Source organism: Danio rerio, chromosome 6 (assembly GCF_049306965.1).
Source record: "Danio rerio strain Tuebingen ecotype United States chromosome 6, GRCz12tu, whole genome shotgun sequence".
In the NCBI taxonomy this organism is placed as follows: Eukaryota; Metazoa; Chordata; class Actinopteri; order Cypriniformes; family Danionidae; genus Danio; species Danio rerio.
In genome coordinates this window covers 36,531,728-36,542,462 of record NC_133181.1, presented here as the reverse complement: position 1 = coordinate 36,542,462, position 10,735 = coordinate 36,531,728, and positions in this window count along the sequence as shown.

Below are 10,735 nucleotides of genomic sequence, written 5' to 3'. Positions count from 1 at the left end.
ATTGCTATCATTGTAATTTTATTTTTAAACTTTTAAAAATATATTTATGTATAGTGCAAAAAAATTTAAATGTCGAAAAATGGTAATGTATATTACAATACAAATACCTAATAAATAAACTGCCAGCATTCATTTATTCATTTTCTTTTTGGCTTAATCCCTTTATTAATCTGGGGTCAGCATAGCGGAATAAACCGCCAACTTAAGCAGCATATGTTTTATGCAGCGGATGACTTCCAGCATTTCTACTATTATATTACAAATTTTAATATATTAAATTGTTTAAAATTTATTTACTTGACATTTTATAGTTCATTCTACATTCATTCATTTATTTTTCTTCAACTTAGTTTATTTATCAGGGGTCACCACAGTAAAATGATCCACCAACTTATTTAGCACATGTTTTAAGCAGTAGATACCTTTCCAGCCACAACCCAATACTGGAACCCATACACTCTCACATCCACACCCATACACTACAGCCAATTTAGTTTATTCAATTCAACTTTAGCACATGTCTTTGGACTGTGGGTGAAACAGGAGCACCCAGAGGAAACCCACACTGACACGGGGAGAACATGAATACTGACTAAAAACACCAACTGGCCCAGCCAGGGTTTGAACCAGCAACCTTCTTGCTGTTAGGCCATAGTGCTAGCAACTGAGCCACCGCGTCGCCCCATTCATTCTACAAAAAAAAAATTATTAAATTTTTGTAATTTTACTAAACCTGGGATGTAAGGTCAATCATTAAATGTAAAATGAAAAGATTGAAATGGAATGAAAAGTATGTCATTTTTTCACTAATCATAATCTGTCTGACAATAATTTTTTGATATGTGAAAAAAAATGTTGTAGGTTGGTGCATGTTTTCATTCTTTATCAACTGATTGTATTGTTGGTTGTTTTATTGTTGGAAGAAGTTGCTAAAAAGCACGAAGGTCGCTGGGTCGTTGGTTCGAGCCTCGGCTAGGTCGGCTAGGCATTTCTGTGTGGAGTTCTTCCTGCATCACGTGGGTTTCCTCCGGGTGCTCTGGTTTCCCCCACAGTCCAAAGACATGCGGTGCAGGTGAATGGGGTAGGCTAAATTGTCTGTAGTATATGAGTGTGTGTGTGTGTGTGTGTGTGTGTGTGTGTGTGTGTGTGTGTGTGTGTGTGTGTGTGTGTGTGTGTGTGYGCGTGTGTGTGTGTGTGTGTGTGTGTGTGTGTGTGTGTGTGTGTGAATAAGTGTGTGTGTGTGGATGTTTCCCAGAGATGGGTTAGGGCTGGAAGGGCATTCTGCTGTGTAAAAACGTCCTGGATAAGTTGGCGGTTCATTCCACTGTGGATCCGACCCCGGATTAATAAAGGGACTAAGCTGAAAAGAAAACGAATGAATGAATGAATGAATGAATGAATATATAAGTGCAAAATAAGTGCACAGAAACAAAGAGGCGTACATTTTTCAGACTTTAAATTTTTTCCTCAAATGTTACCAGAGTTGAGGTCAGGTTGAGATCAAGGTCGGTTGAGATCAAGGTCGCATAATGCATTGATAGCATAAATAAACATTAAGCAAACGTGAATATTTTTTTTATTCTTGCAATAACAAAACAATTACAATGTTTATAAAAAAAAAAAAGCTAAATTGTACAAACCACACAGAGATTAATCATTTGCTATTTGTTACAGCATTATAAAATGTGTTCGGTAAAAGTGTTGAAAACACTTGGTGGTTTGAGGTGTTTCCTCATTATATGGTGCAGATGTTTGGATGGTTTGTGTAGAAATGAAAGGAAATGTGAATTGAGCGTGTAAGAGAGGGCTGGGTGAAGATGTCTCTGCCTGCACACGTACACTCTTGAGACAAAAGCTGAGGCACGGATGTGCCCTCTCACCTCTTTTCCTTTTCCTTTATCCTTTGTTTTTTACTCTCTCTCTCTCTTTCTCATGTACTTACACTTTTCACATCCTTAAATTTCAGCTTTCCTATCCTTGACCCTATGTTAAAGATCCCTTATAGTCATCTGACGAGGTAAAAACACAAAAGACTTCTTTATTTCTCTCAAACAACTGTGTTTATTATCTCACGGATATGAATGGATAGCTCATCCACGCCACATGGAAATATTTACATGATTGCTCATGCACCATCAGGCCAGTAATGAATTTGAATGAGCTTTCACCAAACATCATTCCAAAACATGTGGGAGTAGATGACGGATTTTTCAAGAGAGGTTTGTAATTTCTGCTCACTATCACAAAAGGATTTCCGGCAGTGACTTAAGGGTATTATGGAGCACCTATAGGGAAGGGGGGGTCCCAGAGTAAGCTTCCTCAACAGAACTGCTTGCCCATGAGATCGGCTCCTGTATCGCCAGCTCACACTCTCACATTTCCACATTCAAAGTGGAGTGGAGCTCAAGAAGTGAGTCGGTGCGTGTGGAGGCCTGCCAGTTCCCATCACAATGGGTGGAAATGGGAATTTAATACAAACTTTCTCACATAGGCACAATGCATCTAATAACACTCATAGTTGCCCCCTCCCTGCTCAATAACATTTATAGTTGTTTTCATGATAAATTATTTTTGTGTCTAAGATTCCCACCATTTAACTTGAATAGCTGCAGAGCACAATTTCAATAGTCCGTCCAAACTGCAAGCCAACCAGCAATCACCATAGTATTGTGAGCTCAAAATTTTGCACTAGAAAATTCATTTCATTTTATTTTCCTTTGGCTTAATCCCTTTATTAATCAGGGGTCACCACAGTGGAATGAACTGCCAATTTATCCAGTATATGTTTTACACAGCGAATGCCTTTACAGCTGGAACCCAGTAGTGGGAAACATACATACACACTTATTCACACTTATACAATACGGCCAATTAAGTTTATTTAATTCACCTATACCGCATGTCTTTGGACCCGGGCGGAAACCCACGCAAACATGAGGAGAACATACAAACTCCATACAGAAATGCCAACTGACCCAACTGGGACTCAAACCAGCAACCTTCTTGCTGTGAGGCAAAAGTGCTAACCACTGAGCCACTGTGTCGTCCCACAAGAAACTATAATTATAAATTATATACTTTTATAAGTTATTTTATTATTAGCAATTTCACTGCTCTAACCTTTTTTCTTTTGATATTAAAAAAGCACCTAACAAGACTTTCCTCTAACAGTGAAATGCACTATATATTTGTAAAGAATTAATACATTTGGCAAAAAACACCCAACATGAAGTGGAAGACAGAATTGTGTGTGTATGCATGTACAGTAAATGACACAGGCATATCTAATAGCTCATGTAATGTGTAGTAGGGGTGTGAACCTACACTGGTCTCACGATTTGGTTCAGTTCAAATTATCATGCCATTGATATCTCTGTGATTCATGGTGCATTGACAATGCTTTTCATACATAATTCGATTTTTTTCTTCACAACACAATAAATATTTTTAAATAAAATCTATAAATATATGAATATATTATTTGTAACACAATTTTGTCTTTTAATTCAAGCAGTAAGATATATGAACTGTACCTTTCATTTGACCTGCTCAAAAAAACACTCTTTTTGAATGTATTTAACAAAACTCCAATACATGCACAGAAGACAACATGAGCATTTTTAGCAAATAAACTAATGTAAATACTATCCCGCTTGCTTTTTGAGCGCTGTTTAGTGAGGTCTTACACCCCTATGATTGGTCGTTGTCTTCCACCGCTCAATAGAAAGGGCTGCAGCTGGCTTTAGAAATAAAAGCGCTGTTCACCAATGAGTGACATGGGAGGAACTGCCGCGGTTACAGTCTATATGCGCACAATGCACAGTTATCACAGGTAATCCATAATAGACAGTGGAGCAAACCCGCACCACAGGCATGCTTGTGTCTGGATCCACAAGTATTGCTTTAACACCCAAGAGGAGAGAAAAAGTTACCTCACGAACACGCCAGTGGGTGAAATTTCAAAGGTGAGGGAGAGAGAGGCAGAGATGGATTTTTACAGCATTTCTCGCTAGTAGTTAAATAGCGGCTCATGTGCTGTGCCTTCTTCAGTGTCAATGAAGGAATTTCCAACAAACTCACAAGCAATTGAACTGTGCATAATTATCTACATTTTAAGTAGTAGTATTCTACTGCGACATCACACTTAGGAGATAAATGATGTCAGTACGTAATAACCAGTTATGATCTATTACTGAACCGATATCGAATTGTCCCAATCTGCATTGCGGTGCGCCGAAGAAACAATTGATTTTGACACCCCTAATGTGCAGCTACCTCTTTGCAAATATTCTAGAGCATATTTGAGTACTGGTTAATCCCCATTGACTCCCTGTTGCAGCACATGTCAATGTGAGTTTCTATGGTTACTACTAATGTTTGAGAGAAGAACATTTATTTTGAACTGTGATCAAAACGGACTGGATCTGACTGAAACAAAAATCTAATTAACAACAAACACTGATGTTATATAAAGCCTTTGGATTTCCTTTACATGTGGCTGCTTGTGTGTGCATTGTCTCCTGAACTCATGGTGGAAAATAAGCTTTTTTTTCAGTCTTTGTCTGCGGACAAGAGAAAATAATCAGCATTTATCATCACTTTCATAATAAAAGGAGGTAAAGCCATTACTGCCGAACTACAAAAGGTGTCTGAGACAATAGGCGGCAGTCTGGGAGGAGTGTGCTGCTTAAATCTAGTCCCTCTAAGTACCTTGTTCTTGTGAGTGTTTTTCTCCTCCCAGGCTCCACGCAAACACAGTATATGTTGACACAGTGTCCACTAGCTTCCTGCGGTCCTTCCTCCTCCAAACACTTTCAGTCCTTTATCAGCCAGTTTGCATATACACAAATACACATATGCTCAAAGACAAATACACACACACACATTCTAGACAAGACAAAACATTTGTAAATGGAGAAAGTACAAAGTAATGCAGAATTATTTTTTACACTTTGAGATTATTGTTCTGCTATTCTGCTCTTCCCTGCCCACAAGATCACCTGTCTTTCCTTTAATTTATACAGATTGGACCTGGTCAGATGGCTTCAACCAGTTTAAGCTTAAAACAAACTCTTATTTTGAACTAGCATTTGAGTTTTTTACAGAATGAACTGACCACACTGAACTCTGCAAATTTAGCAGATTCATCACTAACAGCAACACACAAGTGGCTTCAAAATTATCGGTATTGGATGAACTGTTATACATTAGCAACTGAAGACTTGGAGCTCATTTCTTCAACTTCTTTGTCTTACAGTAATCTTCCTTAAGCCAATCGTCAGCTGAATCTCTGTAGAACCTTTTTATCACAGTATTGTTTTGCACAGCAGCCATCAAAGTATCCCGTAGCCATCAAAGTAAACCCCATTGGTTATCCCGCTTCTTTGGGGTTCAGCAGGTCGGCAGTGAACTATTGTGTGGGAGTGGAGACATGTTTTTTGCTTCTCTTTTCAAAAAAATTCAGAGATTAAGTTATTTAATCATTCTGTCTATGTTTCACATTCAGTACGGTGAACAGTCATGTAGTATACTACTGAATTTCATATTAGGGCACCTGAGTGTAGTTGGAGATATTTAGTAACCGATATTTTGATTACATTTACATTTTTTTCCTTCACTTTCGTCAATTGGTAAAGTTTGTTCCTCGCCACTGTCGCCACTGCCTTGGATTTGCTGTTCAGCTGACTTTCATCAGTGAAAATTAAACCACACTAAACTGAACTAAACTAAACTTCAACTTTTAAAACTGGTCTGACAGAGTTTCAGTCTATGTTAAGCTGCTCTGACACAATCTACATTGTAAAAGATTTTTTGATTGTGTTTGATTTTTTTTTATACGACTCGCTTACATCATCATACAAAAGTGACTTGTTTTCAGTATCTGGATTTACACTATACACTGCAAAGAGGTACAGTACTGACCAAGTAAAAAAACAGAGTGGCCACTAACTGACAGGATAATCAATGAGCACTCTTTAAGTGTCTCTTTGTAGAGTTTTTGTTTTATGTATAAAGTTTACTTACATACGGTTTTATTTCTATTCTTTCAACACTTTTGTAACTTAATCTTAAGTTGATTTGTATAGTTTATGACCAAAAAGTTCACTTATGCTAATACTTTGGTTCATATTAGAAGACTGCATCAAGTGAGTAGAAGACTGCATTTTGCTGTCTGATTTATAATGCCTCTTGGGCTAACCAATGCTCCTGAGCTTTTCCAGGAGTCTCATTAAGGATATGCTTATGGACATTTTCATTTGTGAAAACACTTTCAAACGTGTCTGTCTTGATGAAATATTATGTAGATTTGTTTTAATAGATTGATTTCTACAGGTTCATACTTCCCAACTATGATTTTTCTAATTTCTGAAAGCTCTAATTGAAACTGAAGTGATGTGGCCAAGTTTTGTGTGCCATAATCATAATCTGTACCTTGCATTTAACTCATCTGTGTGTACACACTCATACAGTAATGAACAGACACATCAATGCAATTCAGAGTGTGCTGTGTTCCACTGTTTTAAAATCTTAATAAACCAACATAATATCAAAGGAGGGCGTCGTAGTGGTGCAGATAGTGCTGTCGCCTCACAGCAAGAAGGTCGCTGGGTCACTGGTTCGATCCTCGGCTCAGTTTCTTTGTGGAGTTTGCATGTTCCGCCTGCATTGAATGAATGAATATCAAAGAAGGCTTAAAGTCTGTATGTGAAAGAAATCTAAGTAATCAAATTGCAAAAAAAAGCAAAAAAAATAATAATTAAATGGGTTAGACATATTGAGGGTGGATGAGAAAATCCCCTCCTATGTGTAAAGTGCTTTAAGTGCCTAGAAAAGTGCTATATAAAAAAAAGGAATGTAAGGAATATTCTTCAGAGGTAGCTACAGTCTGTGTTGTTTATCAAGAGGGAGAAACATGTTATTCATACAGATTCTGTTAACTAGTTTTGTCCAGCAGACATTCAGACTGGTAAATAGCACAGCTCTGGATACTGTTTTCACTTGTGCCAATATTCAGCAGCATTTAATTTACAATTACAGTCAACTCTTAAGTCTTTGAACTGTACCAAGCCTTCATTTATTTGGTCCAGAAAAGCAATGGCAGCTCTTGATGGTTCAAAGAGTTTTTTTTTTTTTTTTTTACTCCAGGCAGGCTTTTGTTTTCAATGAGTTAAAATTGTTCATCTCAAATTCTACAGGTTCCAAAAACATAAAGTCCCACACCCTGCCTTCATGTTTGATCTATCCATGTGCCTGGTTTTCCCCACTTTTATCATACTTAAGTTATGTAAAAACTGGAGAAAAAAAGGTTTGTGATGACTGTGTCATCACACTGTGTCAGATATTTGGGCCAGAGAATTAGCCGTTTGAGGTCATTTCAATGGGATCATTGCTCTATATTAGCTTGTCGTCCATAAAGAGCCAGACATAATCTGTAAAAAAATTTTTTGCTTTTTCAGCACACAATTTTATAAAAAATAAAATAAAATCTGCAGATTTATGCTAAATGATTTTGGGATTATTTTAACAAAAACATAATATATGAAATAAAATAAAAACTTTTATTCAATGTTTACAATGCAAATTAGATCCACTTATTTGGTAAAGTCTCTCATATAATATATCAACTAAAAGACAGAAAACATTACTTTACAAATTATATTGTAAATAAATCATATGAACATTTTTATATTAGTCAATAATATTACTGAAATTTATTTTTAAAAACAAATATACGTTTACATATATATATATATATATATATATATATATATATATATATATATATATATATATATATATATATATATATATATATATATATATATATATATAGTTGTATTATTTATTAATTGATTAACAATAAGTTTCAGAGTCAAATCCATAATTTTTTGTAATTTTTATCCATGCTTTCTAAATAGAAATATATATTTCTTTTTAAAAAACTTACTGACATCAAGTTTTGTGTATAATCTACACCCCCAAAAACTCATATTGTTTATTGTAAATAATCAATAAAAGTAACACTTACTGTAACGTTTAATCTTTGGATGTGTCGTAATGTTTCTTTTCAACAACTGTAAATATTTTTAATCTGATGAATAATCTGGTTTCACTTCTTAATAAGCAGGATGTGAGTGCATGTGACCTGTGATTTTGACCTGCTACTTCTGTATAAACAGAGCAGAGTTCACAGATACTGTGTACCAAAGGTGACATTGAACACAAATGCAAGAAGACCTTCCTCAGACAGCACTTCTAAAAACAGCAACACAGATACAGCTAGTCTAAATCAGCACTAACAAATCTTCAACTGAACACTGCTTTATTATCATGTGTGCAAAAAAAAAAAAAGTATATTTTATCTGCCCAATGCTCTTGGAGTGGAAAACAGGAAAGTCAGAACAATGTCAATCTGAGTCAGCCTGGATTGTGTGATGTTATCAAGAAACAGACAAAAAACATGCATGCGCTCATTTCAGAAACCATCCATCCACAAATTACTGAAGTGTGCAAAAAGTGGTGTAAATGGGTCTGTAGACGTGCGACTGTGGGCTTTTTCCTCTGCAATTAAACTTGAGATGACTGAGCATTTAGACAAAACATACAAGCACGATTGTTTCTAGTTTCCTGGCTGTGACTGATGTAAGTAGTTGCCTACAAGACGCCTGCACAACAGTGAAGTTTATTCATTCAGAAGGCAAACATGATTATGAGTATGATTTTGATGAATCTCGGTTCTATATTACAGTTTTGTGCTTTGAGCAATAGAGTATATTAAAATACTGTATATTCAGACTGTACCAGTCCATCATGCACTGCCAAAGACAAGGTCAAAGAAAACATCTGAATTTGTTTCTTGATGTGAGATCACCTAGCTCCACTAAATCAGTCTGCATTTAGTCTCTGAGCTTGCTGATGTGAAATATAAAATGTATTTTGGGGATGTTTTCTTTTCTGAATTATATATAGTAAGGCCCCGAAGAAATAGTGAGCCCAGACCAATGCCAAAAAGCCTATTGTGATGTGAAGAGGACACTGACAAGGAAGTCCAGATCCAAATGCAAAGTTTACTAGCAGAATGGTCAGGCAAGCAACAGTTAACACGGGGCAAACAGGTGTATGTAGATAATCCAGAGTTGTAGTCAATAAACAGGCAGATGTTCAAAGGTAGGCAGCAGACAGGAAAAAACAATTACACAAAGATGTTAAAAATAGAAGGACACCTAACCCAAACCCTAACCAAACAAGGAAAACGCAGCGTATTGTTCAAAATTCAGTAAAACTAGATTCAGCAATGATGTGTGCGTGTATGCTGTGTATATAGTCCATGTAATCAGTACATGAGCAGCTCCCAGCCGTGAGTGTGTGTAATCTACACCTGAGATACAGGTCCATGTCAGCACTGCATGACTGGAACTTGTAGTACATATACTGGCGGATTTGTAGTCCTTAGCGATCTGTGTGTTTCCCAGCAATCTGCCAGGATTAGATTGATGGTGATTTTAACACCTTTATTAATCATCATAGCTTTTTTATAATTGTTTTATCATATGTTGTAAGATTTGTCTATAACCATTAAGATTACAATGCTATTATTCTTTTCTATTATTCACTTTCTGTGCCCCCTATGAATAGTTCCTTCCCTTGCTGCACATGCAAATATTTATATTCAATTACAAATCACAAGTATGGCTAATTAACTGTACATGGTTTGTGAGATTGTTTTTTATTTGTGAACTTATTGTATTTAACATTAATCTTATTTTACATTAAGAAGGTTCCACCTAAAATATATATTTCAGCATGCAGTTTATTTACAAAAAATTTTGAATCTATAGAGAAAAAATATCTGTAAAGAAATATTGTATTTATTTATTTATTTATTATAATTCATTCATTCATTCATTTTCTTGTCGGCTTAGTCCCTTTATTAATCCAGGGTCGGCACAGCGGAATGAACCGCCAACTTATCCAGCAAGTTTTTATGCAGAGGATGCCCTTCCAGCTGCAACCCATCTCTGTGAAACATCCAAACACACATTCATACACTACAGACAATTTAGCCAACCCAATTCACCTGAACCGCATGTCTTTGGCGCTTCAGTTCATGCATAAGCATTTGAAAATGTATTTATTTTCTAATTCAGCCTGTATGTTTCTTAATAATTTAGCATTTTAAATGGTATTTTTGGTCAAATTCATTGTTTGATTAGCATTTACCTTTCAGTTGGATCTTGGTCTTCTTTTATTGTTTTCGTTAATATGTTTTGTTACCTTAAATATGTTTTTATATTTGCTTAAACTTCAACTACAGTCATTTTTTTCAGTTTTTATTAACACTCCTATAGGGTTATTTTTTATTTTTGTTTTAGTTTTGTTTGTTTTAATTCCTAAATTTAAACTAAATTAAAAATATCTCTGTTAAAAAGATAAGATTAGAAATATCTTTTTTTGCAACTAGCGAAGTAGAAGTTTTTTTGTTTTGTTTTGTTTTAATACCTATTCATCTTTTTTTCAGAGATCTTATTTACGTCAAACATTTCTTTTTATTATTATTATTATAAGGAACAAATTGATATACTTTTTGTATGAAGATTTATAAGATAACTATATCATACTGGCTTATCAGGCTGAGTTAGTGGTTGTTTAATAATTTTACTGAACACAATCTTGAGTAAGTGAAATTCAGTGAAAATACTTATATTACATTGTTCTCATTCTCCCCCCTCTCTCT